The following is a 15,006-nucleotide window of genomic DNA, read 5'->3' as shown; positions in this document are numbered from 1 at the left end:
CATGTCCCCCGTAGGGGCGTCTGCGTCAGCAGGCGTTTGGTGTGTTGCGACGCCACGTACCCGAGCACACCAGAATTAGACCCTCCCGCGTGAAGCCGTGCGCGGCTTAGCCGTGTCCGGGGAAGAGGGGATCCTGTCTGTTGAGCCAAAGTCGGGTGTTTGTGCCCATATGGCACCTCAGCGGAGGCAACACACCTCTTTGGTATCCACTTCGCGTAGACAGCACCCAGGGAAAACGTCAGTCACCTTTTCCTGCACTTCTCTCCGATTTCGCCTTCCTCTCTCACTTTCAGTCTGTCGTATCCCCTCCTTATTTCCGCTCACTTCCGATTTTCCGGGCAGCGACTGCTAACCTTGTGTGACAGCCGTGTCCTTGCTTATTCCTATTTGGTTAGAGCAGTGACGTACAGCTGGCGTATACGGGACCTGTCCTTTCCAGGCTTTGCAGCGTCATCACGTTCGGCTTGATGGTGGCTGGCTGACGCTACTACCGAAAATTTCATCTATACTTAAGGAATTTTATTACCTCTCACTATCTGATCGCCCTCAGAAACGAGGGCGCGCCGAAAAAGTCTTCAAGTGTCTTTGGCCGCCAAATTGATAATTTCCCAAGATTTCATGTAATCCATTCTGGGAAAACAGAAAGTCAGCGAGAATCATCTCACCTTTCTTGGTGGCGAAATCACTGACGGAAGCATTTAGGCCAGGTTGGCAAGTGGTGATCTGATTCTTGAACTCCGTGATAAAAAACAACAAGAAAAGCTACCTAATATTAAGTATTTCGGGGACGTTCCGGTGAGTGTCACGCTACACCGTACTATGAACACCATTCGTGGCCTTATCTCCGATGAAGATCTGATGGAGTTAACCGAGGCTGAATTTTTGGAGGGATGGAGTGACGAGAATATCATCAATGTGTAAAAAATTAAGATGAGGCGTCATGGCAAAGAGATTCAAAAAAGCACATAATTCTAACAGTCGGCTCAAGTGTGCTTCCCGATATTATCGAGACAGACTATGTAAATATCCGAGTCAGGCCTTATATCCCGAGTCCCTTCCGCTGCTTCAAATGCCAGAGGTTTCACCCCAGTTCTTCGAACTGCCGAGGCCGACTAAAGTGTGCCAAATGTGCCCATGAACATCCACCCGAATCTTGGGAGAACGCACTCGCGGTCCTGTCCATCATGGAAGAAGGAGAAAGAGATCGCAACAATTACAGTTAAACAGAACTTATCATTGAAGAAGACCAGAAGGTGGGTGTCCTACCTGCCTAAGAATAGCTTTGTTGAAGTGGCACGTCAGGGCCAGCTCCACAGCGGCCCCCTGCAGCTGTCCTGCCCACACAACGTGAGCCGGCAGTGACGCCATCCGCCCCTCAGCGGCTGCAGCTAGCGCTGCGCCGCCATTCCAGAAGAAGGCGCCATCGACTTCCGGGCTGGTAGCCTCAAGGGTCTCGTCTCTCAAGATGAGGCCTTCAGGTGAAACAGCGTTTGCAAAAGTAGAAAGGGTCTTTGCAGCTCACGTGGCCGTTAAATAACTGCCACCACATCCATGTCAGGTAGGACTCCAGCAGCGATGCATTTATCCTGTACGCACCGCTGACGAGGTGGCGCTTCACTTTTTGACAATTTTTGACTTTTTTGCTCGTGAACGCCCGTGATGGGGTCCACAATTTTCACGATGTGGCTGACTGTCTGCGAATGAAGATTGAGGCTTGCCCCGTTAGCGTCCAGTAAATTTGGGACACAGTCGTATGCAGCCCATTCGTCACTATGAATAATGTATCCCGTCGCCGCATCTGATCGGCCGTCCTTGGAATTCGAAGCACTCCTGTGGTAGCGCACACCATGCCGAAGACCCATGATGCACGAGCTTTAACATCGCCGTAATTTTGGCGGCTCGGTGGAACGTTGGCGCCCTTCATCAGGCGGCCTTGATTGTACTTTCGCTTGCCGCGAAGAAGGCACTCGTCAAATTGCACTATCTTTCCGGGGCCCACGAGTGGAGGTCGCGGCAGCAGCTCGTCCATCATGACCGCACGGGCGTAGTTCTTCCAGTCGGTGATGGCATGCTTCGATAAAGGAAACAAGTCGCTGGTCATCTCCTTCAACAGCCACACATCTACGGTATTGCTCACGCAATACGTGAGCCAAATCACTTGCCGCCTAAAGAGGTGTACGTTCGGACGGCCGAAGCGGTCCGTGTTGGCGAAGCAACTTCCTTCGCCTCTCTGCCCGTACAGTGCAGCGGTACCGTGTAACTGAAAAAACTGCTTTCAGCACCTGTTGCACCGGAAGGCAGCCTGGCGTCCATTCTGAGTCTTCCTGTACAATGTGACCACTACAATGGGACCAACCAACCACAGCTTGGCTGGTCCGGTTGGAACCCTAGGTGCTTGCAGGTGCCCCAGTACTCCGATGACGCCGCTGGACCTGGCCTGGCACTGGGACACGGTGGACGCACGACACTTGAAGCCGGAGAGAGCCGAAGTGATCACACGAACTCTTCCTGTGCAGCCTAGTCACACCAATCTGTGCTCCGAAAGCATAATTTGCCCGCCACGCTGTCTCCGCAGACGAGAGCCTTCGCCTAACTCCCTACACAGCCAGCGCACTGACGTATTGCAAAGGCGAAAATGACGTTGAAGCGCTACGTCGGTCATGTAGGTGAACGGGTGCAGACGGTCTATTGACGCTTGCTGTCGCTGGCTGCGATGACACAGGCTGCTGCTGCCGCTGCCGTGTTCCCCAGTTCAACTCGAGGGGGGTTTTGCGATGTACAGTGGTGAGCACTGTTAGGGTGAACACCTCATTAGTATTAATGAGCCTATAGCAGTTTATGTTTAGCACAAAATAAAGAAAGATATTATTTATTTTATCGGCATCATCATTGGGCATCGTGTTCGGCCCATTTCCCCCCTGAAATAGAAGGTAATTTGAAGTTATACGAACTTAAATACCAATGAAGTGTTCACCCTAGCAGTGCTCACCACTGTACGAGTTTGGCGCAAGTTGTCCTGTCAGTTAAAACCACAGGTCAACCCCCACGCGAGGCATGTAACTCTTGTGCGCGCACCCACCACAGTTAAGCAACTGCCCAACTTATTGTTCGGCAACAGCGACGCGGAGCTGAGCAGAGAGGCATCAACAATCTTTACCGCCAAGATAAAACACGCACAACGCACTCTCATCGGCGATGTACTGAGCAGCGACTATCGTTGGCTTATACATATATCTTCTCGGGCTGTGATGGCCCTACAACATAGTTTCATTGCCTGCATTGTGCCGACGTAGCACACAACAAATAATTATCGGCACCTCACTGTAGCTACTTGCAAGGTGTCGATGCGCCGTGGTGGATGACGATGCTGAGGAGTGCGTAGTGTTTTCCAACGACAACGTATCGCTGCTGTCATTTGAGATGACTGATCTGTCATCAGCTATGTATCGGAGCGGCTGTGTCGCTAACACGGTCAGCGTCGTGCATCACTCGCTTTTTTAGATCCAATACGATGACATTTCTTCATCGCAAACACTGCACACTAATCAGTTTCAACACCTTCCTGCTTTCGAAGTCTCATTTCATAACTGCACACTAGAGCCCTCACCTGCTAAAATGCGATTGTTGCGGTGTCGTTACGATATCCATCTGCGATCGCTGTTAGCTCCAGCACAAACAATCGGCAAGAACCTTGGAGTGCACAACACACTCAAAATACTGCGTATATGCGCACAGAGGAACCTTCACTGGGCAAGCGATGAAAAGCAATTAATTGTGACTCTGCGCAGCTCGCTCTTCCTCACAATGCATTCACGGAGGCTTCGCGCATAGAAATAAACATGGTACCGTACAGCCGCTTTGCAGGGACAGCCATTGCTCCCCTCTCTATTGCAAGAGTCTCGTTTTTTGTTGGAAAGCACGGACCTTAAACCCCTCAGTGAAGCGCCTGCGGTGAACAGCCATGCCGTGGCGATGCATTGCCTTTCCCTTAATAGACAGATCATGGTCAGATCATTGTCATGACTGACTTAATCGAGACTAGCACTGCAGCGCCCCTGGCGACTTCTCACCGTATAAACTCCCTCGTGCGTGCGACCCTCTAGAATGCATCCGCTTGTAAGGTGTCGCCTCACTGTCGCCGCTCACGGCAAAAAAAGTGCAAAATCTAATAATTTTCTCGATCTTCCTTTGTCATCAGAAATTGATAGCATTCGAAACGAAAAACCAATACATTAGGAAATAAATTGTTCGTTATATTATTTGTTGTATTTTAAAGTATTCCATTGAAGGAAAGTGTAGGTGTAAGATTGCGCCGCATGTGCCATATTCGCATTCGACGGAGGATAGAAAGATAACGCCCCAAAGAGGAGGCACGCCCTCGGCGCGCCCGAGAAAGGCGTGGCAAGCGGCTCACGGCAAGTGTGCAGATAGACAGCGGGACAGTCACGGTATTGCTCAGTTGCGATAATATATACGTTGATAACAATACGCGGCGCTCGCACGTTTCGTTGTGCAGTCTTCCGTGCTTGAAACGCCGCGCAGGGTGGGCTCATGTTGTCATACGCGGCTTTATCTCGACATTTCTTTTGGCCCGTTGTTCTTGCGCTTTCCTTGCTATCTCCGTTCACTGACTGCCATCGAGCAAACTCCGGTAAAACTCGTGCGAACGAGAAACTCGGCGCATCTTCTATATCACCACAGGTGATTCTTTTATTCTTTTATTCGTTATTGAAATAACGAATAAAGAATGTCGCAGATTCACCCGAAAGGCGAAGCATCAATTGCGATAGCAAAGTAGTAGAAAGGTATACGGAGTAAGGATAGTAGTTTTATCAGCCGTATAAACTTGGACATTCAGCAGCACCAGCGACGCGCAGGACAGTTGTCGACGATGTCGGCGTTTTGCCCGCGTTCGCACCGAACGCGCGCGGCGTTGTGACTGTTACCGGTGCCTCTGGTGGCGGCTCGGAGGTTTTCGACGAGATCAGAACGGGACACTCGTCGAGCAGCGTCGGAAGTCTTTACCACTTTCTCACCTCGCAATGTTTTTATGGCGATAGCAATTATATGGACACTCAAAAGCAGACTTCTACCGTCGCCGTCGCCGTTGCCGTGAGGTTCCGTATGACGTCAATGGAGATGAAATCGTCGCCGCGCGCCGAACGCTGTATGTGCGAGTGAAAGGGCGCAAGGGGCACGCGCTTTCACGGGGAGTGAACGCACGGCGGAGAACAAACGCGCGTTCTGCGCCGTGCTCCCTTAAGGGCTGCAGAAGTAGGCGTCTCTTTCCTCCTTTACAATCACCATATATGTAGAGCAAACGCGCCTTCTTCCGACGCGCGAGAGGCCATGCGGGAGGGGGGGGCGGAGGGGGAGGGAAGGGAGGCGACGTTTAGCTGCGGCACCAAGTGCCTATTTATATCAGAGGCTCCGGCAACAGTCACCAACGCCGCACGCATTTTGAGCGAACGCGGGCAAAACGCCGACGGCGTCGACAACAGTTCTGCGTGTTGCCGGTGCTGGTGCATGTCCAAGTTTATACAGCTGATAAAGCTAATATCATTACTCCGTATAGCTCTCTACAAATTTGCTAACGCAATTGGTGCTTCGCCTTTCAGGTGAAACTGCAACAACTTTTTTTATATAATTACTCATTTGGTGCCGCAGCTAACCGTCACCTCCCCTCCCCCCCTCGTCCCTCCAAGGCCTTTCGTATGACGGAATAAGGCGCCTATATATATATATATATATATATATATATAGTGATTGTAAAGGAGGAAAGAGACGCTTAATTCTACAGCCCTTCAGGAAGCACGGCGCAGTACGCGCGTTTGCTCTCTGCCGTGCGTTCGCTCCCCGTGAAAGTGTACGTCCCTCGCGCGCTTTCACTCGCACATACAGCATACGGCGCACGGCGAATGATTTCATCGCCGTTTGAAGTCATACGAAACCTCACGGCAACGGCGACGGCAGAAATCCGCTGTGAGTGTCCATATAATTTCTATCGCAATAATAGAGAATTAAGTAGGCCTGGGCAGAGGCCGTCCAAATCTATGACGTCTCCACAAGCTGGTCTGAGAAGCTGAAGGCGGCATCACCACTAGTCTTTTCTTTTATTGCGAAAGAAATTATATGGACACTCCAAAGCATATTTCTGCCGTCGGCGTCGCCGTCGTCGTCGCCGTGAGCTTCCGTATGACGTCAATGGAGATGAAATCGTCGCCGGTGGTAAGTGGTTCTTGAGGGAAAGGGAAAGGTTGGCGCTATCTTCTGCAGCCCTTGAGGGAGCACGGCTCAGCGCCAAAACCCCGCGCAGAACGCTGTATGTGCGAGTGAAAGGGCGCGATGGACGCACTCTTTCACGGGGAGTGAACCCACGGCGGAGAACAAACGCGCGTTCTGCGCCGTGCTCCCTTATGGGCTGCAGAAGTAGGCGTCTCTTTCCTCCTTTACAATCACCATATATGTAGAGCAAACGTGCCTTCTTCCGACGTGCGAAAAGCCGTGGGGGGGGGGGGGGGGAGGGAAGGGAGGCGACGTTTAGCTGCGGCACCAAGTGCCTATTTATATCAGAGGCTCCGGCAACAGTCACCAACGCCGCATGCATTTTGTGCGAACGCGGGAAAAATGCCGACGGCGTCGAAAACAGTTCTGCTTGTTGCCGATGCTGCTGCATGTCCAAGTTTATACAGCTGATAAAGCTACTATCATCACTCCGTATAGCTCTCTACAAGTTTGCTATCGCAATTGATGCTTCGCCTTTCAGGTGAAACTGCGACAACTTTTTGAGCCTTCTCGGGCTTACCAAGCGTCTTCTGCCGGTAAGGGTGGCGTTTGTGGTGTTAATGGGTGACTTCTCAATACAGGGAAAATAATCTTAGAGCACAACTCTAAGGCGCCCGTTCCTGCGATGAGCATCGACGTCCCTCGGCGTAATCGAGCGAACGAGCACAACGAAGGATGAAAGAGCAAACTCGGAGCGCAGGGGTGGAGGGATGAAAGACGGCGATAGCGAAGAGAGTGTGAGGAGGAAAGGCGAGAAGGAGGGTGCAGCGGAACCATGAGGCGGAAAGCGGAGGAGCGTGAGCGCCATATCGCGAAAGCCTGAGAAGGAAAGCGTAGCGCCGCACAAGACCAGTTCTGTGGCGACCTATCGCTACGAGATAGCGCCAGAGTACCGCGCGTCGTCTCTTCACTAATGACGCCATCGATCAGGCATGCGGCGAGCACGTCCCCCGACTACATGTATGGAAACAAAGTGCTACATGAGCAGAGGCCTGTCTGCGGCGGCTGTTGTCAAACGCGATAATAAAACTTTTTACCTCGATGTACTTTGCATCATCAAAAGCTCCTCTGTATATAATACTTTACTTCCCAGATTTTCTATGTCTCCTTTAAAAGAAAGACGAAATTATGCAGCACTGAAATTAAGCAGAGCTTAAAAAATGGCCTTGTTGGTGTAGCTTTATTGTTCTGCAGCTTATGCAGCAACTTGTCTCTTTTCTACTTACATAAATAATTATTAGGTTCTATCAAAGTTCATGTTTTCTTTAATTGAAGTAAAGAAATGATAAACTAATGAAAATTCAAGTGGATGAAAAATCAACTTGGCGCAGGTGAGGAACGATCCCACGTCTTCGCATTACGCGTGCAATGCTCTTACCATTGAGCTACCGCGGCGCCTTTTTCCTATTCACTTTCTGGGGTATTTATGCTTTACTACTAGAATTATTCTTGGGGGTCTTAGCCAGTGCCACCAATCATAAACCTTGGCGGCAGATGTGGAACATCTTTTCTGCCGCAGGCGTGACGAGCGCGTGATCTTTTTGGGTGGTGGTTGCCTCGACCCAAAATAGCAAGGAGGAACATAGTAGAACTAATCGTGACTAGCTTACCGAACAGTACTGCTCGAACCGAAACTTCCCCGTGGGAAGTTCGAGGGTTTAATGGCTGACAGGCTACACGTTTACCAATGATTGTAGCGACGCCACCCGACGAGGCGGTAGCGTCATCGCGGTATTTGCGAAACATGGCATATTGCCTTAGAAACTGATTTAAGATGCCTCTCCTGTGCGGTGATTTGAGATGCGTCTCCTGGACACACAGCACCATCGGACTATATTTATCAAGGAGCTCCTTTGACGTCATCAAGGTTATGAAGGAGACCCCTAACTTTCCATTACAATATTTGCTGCTCCATATTGAAAAGGGGTTTGTGTTGTGTTTTCAAGGAATGCAAATTAGCTTACAGAGCCCTTCTTGGGCCCTGTGATGCGGGGTTTTTAATTTTTGTTTGGAACGATCGCGATAATCTCGCCGCTGCTTATGCGCTGGCGGCGCCGTCTGGCTGATAGTTGTGTCCGACACGCGCTCTTGCAAGCGCTGTGCTTGACGTGAAGGCCTCATCTCGAGAGACGAGATCCTTGAGGCTACCAGCCCGGAGGTCGATGGTGCCTTCTTCTGGGATAGCGGCGCAGCGCTAGCTGCAGCCGCCGAGTTGCGGATGGCGTCACTGCCGGCTCACGTTGTGTGGGCCGGACAGCCGCAGGGGGCAATTGTGGGGCTACCCCCTCACGCGCCACTTAAACAAAGCTATTCTTAGGCAGGTAGGACACCCACCTTCGCACCTCCTTGAATGATAAGTTATTTTTAACTGCACTTGTCGCCATGTCTTTCTCCTTCCCCCATGATGGACAGGACCGTGAGTACGTGGCGTGCTCCCCATCAGATTTCATACAATGCGGAGCATTCTGCCAAGATTCGGGCGGATGTTCATGGACACATTTGGCACACTTTAGCCTCGCCAGTTCCATGAACTGGCGAGGCTAAACCTCTGGCTAAACCTCTGCCAAACCTCTTGCATTTGAAGCAGCGAAGGGGATGTGGGATATAAGGCCCGACTCGGATATTTACATAGTCTGTCTCGATAATCTCGGGAAACACATTTGAACCGAATGTTAGAAATATGTGCTTGGTTTGAATATCTTTGTCATCACGCCTTATCCTAATTTTTTTTCACATTGATGACATTCTCGTTGGTCACTCCATCCCTCCAAAAGTTCAGCCTCGGTTAACTACATCAGATCCTCATTGGAGATGAGGCCACGAATGGTGTTCATAGTACGGTGTAGCGTGAAACTCTCAGGAACGTCCCCGAAATACTAAAGATTAGGTAGCTTTTCTTGTTGCTTTTAATCCGGAGTTCAAGAATCAGATCACCACTTGCCAACCTGGCCTAAATGCTTCTGTCAGTGATTTCGCGACCAGGAAATGTGAGATGATTCTCGCTGACTGTTCTTTTTTCCCAAAATGGATTACATGAAATCTTGGAAAATTATCAACTTGGCGGCCAAAAAAACTTAGACTTTTTCGGCGCGCCCTCGTTTCTGAGGGCGATCAGAGAGTGAGAGGAAATAAAATTCCTTAAGTATAGATGAAATTTTCGGCAGTAGCGCCAGCCAGCCACCATCGAGCCCAAAGTGAGGACGCTGCAAAACCTGGAAAGGACAGGTCCCGTATACGCCAGCTGTACGTCACTGCTTTCACCAAATAGGAATAAGCAAGGACACGGCTGTCACACGAGGTTAGCCGTAGCTGCGCGGGAAATCGGAAGTGAGCGGAAATAAGGAGGGGACAGGACAGACTGAAAGTGAGAGAGGAAGGCGAAATCGGAGAGAAGTGCAGGAAAAGGTGACTGACGTTTTCCCTGGGTGCTGTCTACGCGAAGTGGATACCAAAGAGGTGTGTTGCCTCCGCTGAGGTGCCATATGGACACAAACACCCGACTTTGGCTCAACAGACAGGATCCTCTCTTCCCGGGACACGGCTAAGCCGCAGATGGATACACGCGGGAGGGTCTAATTCTCATGTGCTCGGTTACCTGGCATCGTAACACACCAAACGCCTGCTGACGCAGACGCCCCTACGGGGGACATGGTACACCTGCTCTTGTACTGCTTTTTTACAGTGTTCGGTTTGGCTAGAGTGCTCAGTCAGCATTCCTCTCATCGTATCTGCTGCAAGTGTCAATTTTTTTAACTTTATCTCGAAAACCTTTCTATCGAGAGACCCGACGGGCTTTAGTTTGTGTTTCAGTTCGTGGTTATCTTGATATAACTCACAATGTATTGTCAGAACTTGAAAAAGATACACTGATAATGAGGTATGCAAGCGTCAAGGAGGGAATGGGGAATTCTCAACTCCTGCACTCATGTTTTTTTTTTTTGCAGAAAAAAGTCAACACAATCTACACAGAAAGATTTTCTGCGGTTCTCATCTAAGGGGTGGGAAGACTCACGCATGAAGTGTGCAGCAAGTCTATCTGTTGACGACATTCAAGTGAAATCTTCAAAAGGTTCCCCGAAGTGTCCAACAAGCTTTTCAGTTTCTGACGTCGTCATTGCCATGCACATAACCTTTTTTTCCGCCATTTGTGGCGAACAGTTGACGTCAATAATTGCTGAGATGTTCCTGCTCGGACATTTACTTTATTTGAGCGCAGAATGGTTCAGAGTATGATTCATCATGTAGATGTGTATAAAGCTTAGACACTTTCTTATGAGCACGCACGTTCCGTGAAACACCGACTAACAGGTGCAAAAGTTCGGAAAGAACTCTTCGTTAAATTGAAGGCATTCCTACATAAGCCGGAGTGACAACTGAATCTCCATGAGGTTTAACTTTATTTTTTTTTCAGAATCTATTTCAGCTTTGACGTTATTGAAACTGAATTGCACATGAGTCACATCGCTAGCTAGCAATACGCCTGACTTCAAGAAATGTTGGAATAGAGATTGTTGCAATGCGTGCGATATACATCGCATCGCAAGACTCTGGTTGTCACCTTCAGAAACGCTGCAATATTTTAATGCGACAGCGTTAAGAGCCCCGTGTCGCAGAAAATCAGGAGTCGGCGTCGGCGCCGGCGTTCCGTAGGCGAAAATTCCCGCATATATTTAGGCATTTGTATATGCCATGCCTTGCTTTAGGACTCATAAGGGAGGTAGTGGCCTAATACTGCACCAGGGAGGCCAATTCCTGTTCTGGTGAGGGAGTGACTTTTTTGAAGCTTAGTGGGCCTTCCTTAGTGGGTGATGATAGGAAATTTGCGGGCGCAAGCCAGCGCAAGAGACAAATAATTGAGATCGCAGGGAAAGGACTTCGTCCTACAATGGACATAAATATAGGCTGATAAAGATGATGATGACATGCTATTTGCGGGTTATATTGCCACACCATTTTATCTCTAAAGTTGCTCATACCTTGTCTTACATTCTTGACAAAGTATCGAAATTTGCAGAATGGCAGCCCACACGAAACAGCGTATGCGTATGAAACTAAACACGGACAGCGTATGCCTTTTATGGTATATCTTTTCAGACTGAAATATTAAAAGTGCGAAACAATAACAGAAACCTGCAAATGATGTAATTTTTTTGGCATGGCCGTGTACAACCTCCGGGATTGGCCCACACAAGAGGCGGTACGTGTTTCAAACAGAAAGGTCGCCTTCGTGCATAGCGTACGCCGCCAGCGATGCCGGTAAACATTAAGGTTACAAAGGCTGCAGTTGCCGGGAAGCATGAGAAGCACACAGGGATTTTTGAATGCTGTCGCGTTCCACTCCTAAAGGCGAAGCTTATGCGTCCTCCAGTTGTTTAGATGCACAAGCATTTATATGTCTACCCAACGAGAAAACTGCCCGTCCATCCGTCTCTCCGCCCGGCCTTCCAAGATAATGGCCGGCGCGTCTCTCTTCAACGCGGAGCGGCTTAAACACAGCGCGCGGAGCTATCAGCAGTGAGCAATCTCGGTTCGCTTTGCAAATCGCTTTCAAGACACGCTCCGCGCGGCTGTGCCAGAGTGCGTTTTAACGGTCCGTGCCGCTGCCTGAGTCCTTTGACCACGGTTCGCAACAGTTCGACAAGGATGGACAAGGCGCTTTAGAGCAACAAGAGCTTATGATGATCAGAACGGCATCAGTGGACCGGGCGCCGCCGCCTGCTGTACTTTGCTTGCGTTATCAATGCATCTTGCGCCGCCGTCAGCACTAGTTCATGTCGCCGCAGCGCCGTCGTTTGTACTGGCCGAGCAGGTGTGACCGAAGGTGACAATGACACTGGGCTGCGTGGAGATGAGCAAGTAGCATAATGCTTACGCTCACTTAGACATTTGCCGGTGTAGTTTCTGCGTGAATTATTTTCTTTCTAAAACGAATATATAGGTTGCCCATCCTACGCATGTGTGCTTTTTTATTCAAAGCACAATATATCGATGAATAAAAAGAACATACTGCTCTTGGAAAGCAAAAAAAGAAAAGAAAACTTGGAGGACGCTTAAGCTTCGCCTTTAAGAGTATAGAACGCGATATCATTCAAAGATCCCTGACTGCTTCTCACACTTCCTGGCAACTACAGCTTATGTAACCATTATTTTTAACGGTAAACGCTGGCGGCGAACGCTATGCACGAAGGCGAACTTTTTGGAAGAAACGTCACCTCTTGCGTGTGCCAACCCTGAGGTTGTTCACGGACGTGCAAGAAAATTACATAATTTTTAGGTTCCTGGTATTATTTTGCACTTTTATAATTTCAGTCTGAGAATATTTAATGTAAAAGACAAGCGCTGTCGGTATTTTGTTTCATGACATTTGTTTGTGGGCTGTCATTCTGATAATTCCGAAGAACAACTTTGTCAGGAATGTAAGACAAAGTATGACCAACATTATTGATGGAATGGTGAGACAGTATGTCCTGCATATACCGGATAGCAATATACCAATAGCAAGGCGTGGCTATATATGACTATTTGGTATTTGCCTCTTCAGGATTATCTTGAAGCATAATGCCTAATCGCTACATTGCATCCGCGCCCATTATAGAAGCTCCCGGGCGATGATCGAGCTACTTCAAAATCAAATTGCTGAAGTTCACCCACCCAACGGGCTATCTTACCCTTCAGTTTGGCCTTCTGCAATAGGTACAGTCAACCACAAAAGTTTGCGGACCACGCGAGCGCGTGGCCAAGAGCCTCTTCGCGACACTTCCGCTACGTCACCAGCGATCGACAGCAGCGCTACGTTGAAGACGCATCCCTCCTTAAATCTATGGCCTGTCTATTTTCGCACTGTGCGCAAATATTTTCTACCTATCTCTTTCAACGTGACGCGCTCTTTGTTAGCCAGGGCTACTTGCTTATATTTTGAGAGCAGAATATCAGTACAAGTAATCAGACAGCGTATTCTTCGGCTGTTATCAGTTCTATTTTCGCGTAGCCACGCTGTTTTTTTTTTTCGTGAGTGCGTGAGTGAGCGGTGAGGCAGCCATGGGACACAGATGCTTAGTCAGTAGGCAGAATTTTTCCGTTCCTCCCCCATCGCTAAGTGACAGTAGCGGCCGGGATTTGATCGCCTGCGCCCAGGTTTTGCTGCGCAAAGCCCGAACCACCGCGCTGCTATAGTGGTTACATTTAGAAAAATAAGAAATAATCGGGTGCGATGACTCTTTTTATAACCCTTTGCGACACGGCGTCCTCGTTTGAGGACTCGAACTTCGGAGGCGCGTCCCACGCCACGTGTTTCTTCAAATGACCTAAAACTGAGTGTGCACATTCGTGTCCGCTTCCTGATGGGACAACTAGCGGTCGGTTAACTTCATTGTCCTGCGTATTGCTGCAGATGATCACTTTGCTGGAGACACTACCATGTTAGACAATCGTTCGACGTGCCGCGTTCCAAGACCAACGTCAAGAGTATTTTTTTTCTCCGGTCGACACGAATACAACCGAAAAAGCAAGTGTGCATGCGTTTCGGGCCTAATAGTTGATTCTTTTTATGCAAGCATTGAAGCTGACGGATTTCATAATAATTAGATAATGAGTTATACGCTAATTATTTTTTTTACTGAAACTCGCACAAAACAGCACATTGCTTCGTCTTCTTTCTTGGAATGTAATAGTGAGCGTCTTGAAATGATGCCATGCGCATTTGACGCATTTGCAGACAGTGCATCATAATGCGTGTCTGAAGGGGATGAATTTATTCACAAGACATTTACAGAAGTGTCATTTAACATAGGTCTCTCAATGATCTAGTAGGAAGTGAAATGTCCGCCGTTTTCTAGCACCTTATTGATGCGTGTGGGCATCGACTCGTACAAAGATTCAGTAATCTCCGGTCGACCGCGCAGGCTTTCCCATTCTTGTGCGATCGCTTGCCACAGCGTATCGGCCGTGCGGCCGCGGTTGGCTCGTGTGGACAGCCGTTTCTTAAACATGCCCCAGACATTTTCTATGGGATTCAAGTCGGCGCCACATGGAGGCCACTCAAGCTGGCAAACAGCATGTTCTTTTAGCAATGACTGGACGATACGTGCTTTATGGATTGGGCTGCGGTCGTGTTGAAAAAAATAGCAGCCGTCGCTGAAGGGACCGTCCAGCGCATACGGAACGAGGTGTCTAGTGATGACGTCGCAGTACCGTGACGCAGTGAAGGGCCCTTCCAGACGCACAAGGGGACCAAGGCCATCTTTGCTGATTGCTCCCCACACGCTTACGGAACACCGTCCACTGGATAGAACACTCTGTGTGTAATTAGGCAGATATCTGCAAGAAATAGCATACAATTGGGTTCCAGCGGCGCGTCTAAAAATGTTGTGATTCCTCTTGCGTATGAACTTTATAATGCTGTTATAGAGTTGCAATAGAAAACGTGCAAACATCATTAGATAGTACTGAAAGACCCACTGGCAGCTTTTAATTAGCTTCAGAGTAAGTAGTACTATGAAACAATCGTTAATGTTTTCAACATAATACCACTACAGAAAAATCTCGTAATGTCCAAAAGCTCATTTTACGTGAAACATGTTGTGATGTAGAATTAGCTTCGTGAATTAACTGCCAATACACTGTAAACACACCTGCAGTTTAGTGGACGCCAAACCCGCTTCCGTTGGTCCCAGCGCGTGGAAAAAGTTGACTCGTCGCTAAAGATGACATCGCCCCATTTCT

The 15,006-nt window shown here is 48.9% G+C and overlaps 1 protein-coding gene across 8 annotated transcripts in view; it reads right to left on the bottom strand.

Annotated features, from left to right (window-relative positions):
- The window catches only part of LOC125945642 (uncharacterized), a 94,693-nt gene that overhangs the window by 59,758 nt on the left and 19,929 nt on the right, over nt 1-15,006 (bottom strand). The window contains exon 1 of one of the 8 annotated variants that reach the window (XR_007467119.1): nt 3,608-3,730. The exons of 2 other annotated variants lie outside the window; for them this stretch is intronic. The gene's annotated coding sequence lies outside the window, so the exon portion shown is untranslated. Of the gene's footprint in view, nt 1-3,607; nt 3,731-15,006 lie in introns of those variants that run through there. 5 more of the 8 variants (XR_007467117.1, XR_007467111.1, XR_007467110.1 and 2 more) reach the window with 5 other exon arrangements.

This window comes from Dermacentor silvarum, chromosome 5 (assembly GCF_013339745.2).
Source record: "Dermacentor silvarum isolate Dsil-2018 chromosome 5, BIME_Dsil_1.4, whole genome shotgun sequence".
Lineage (NCBI taxonomy): Eukaryota > Metazoa > Arthropoda > Arachnida > Ixodida > Ixodidae > Dermacentor > Dermacentor silvarum.
This window is presented reverse-complemented; position numbering and strand designations above follow the sequence as displayed.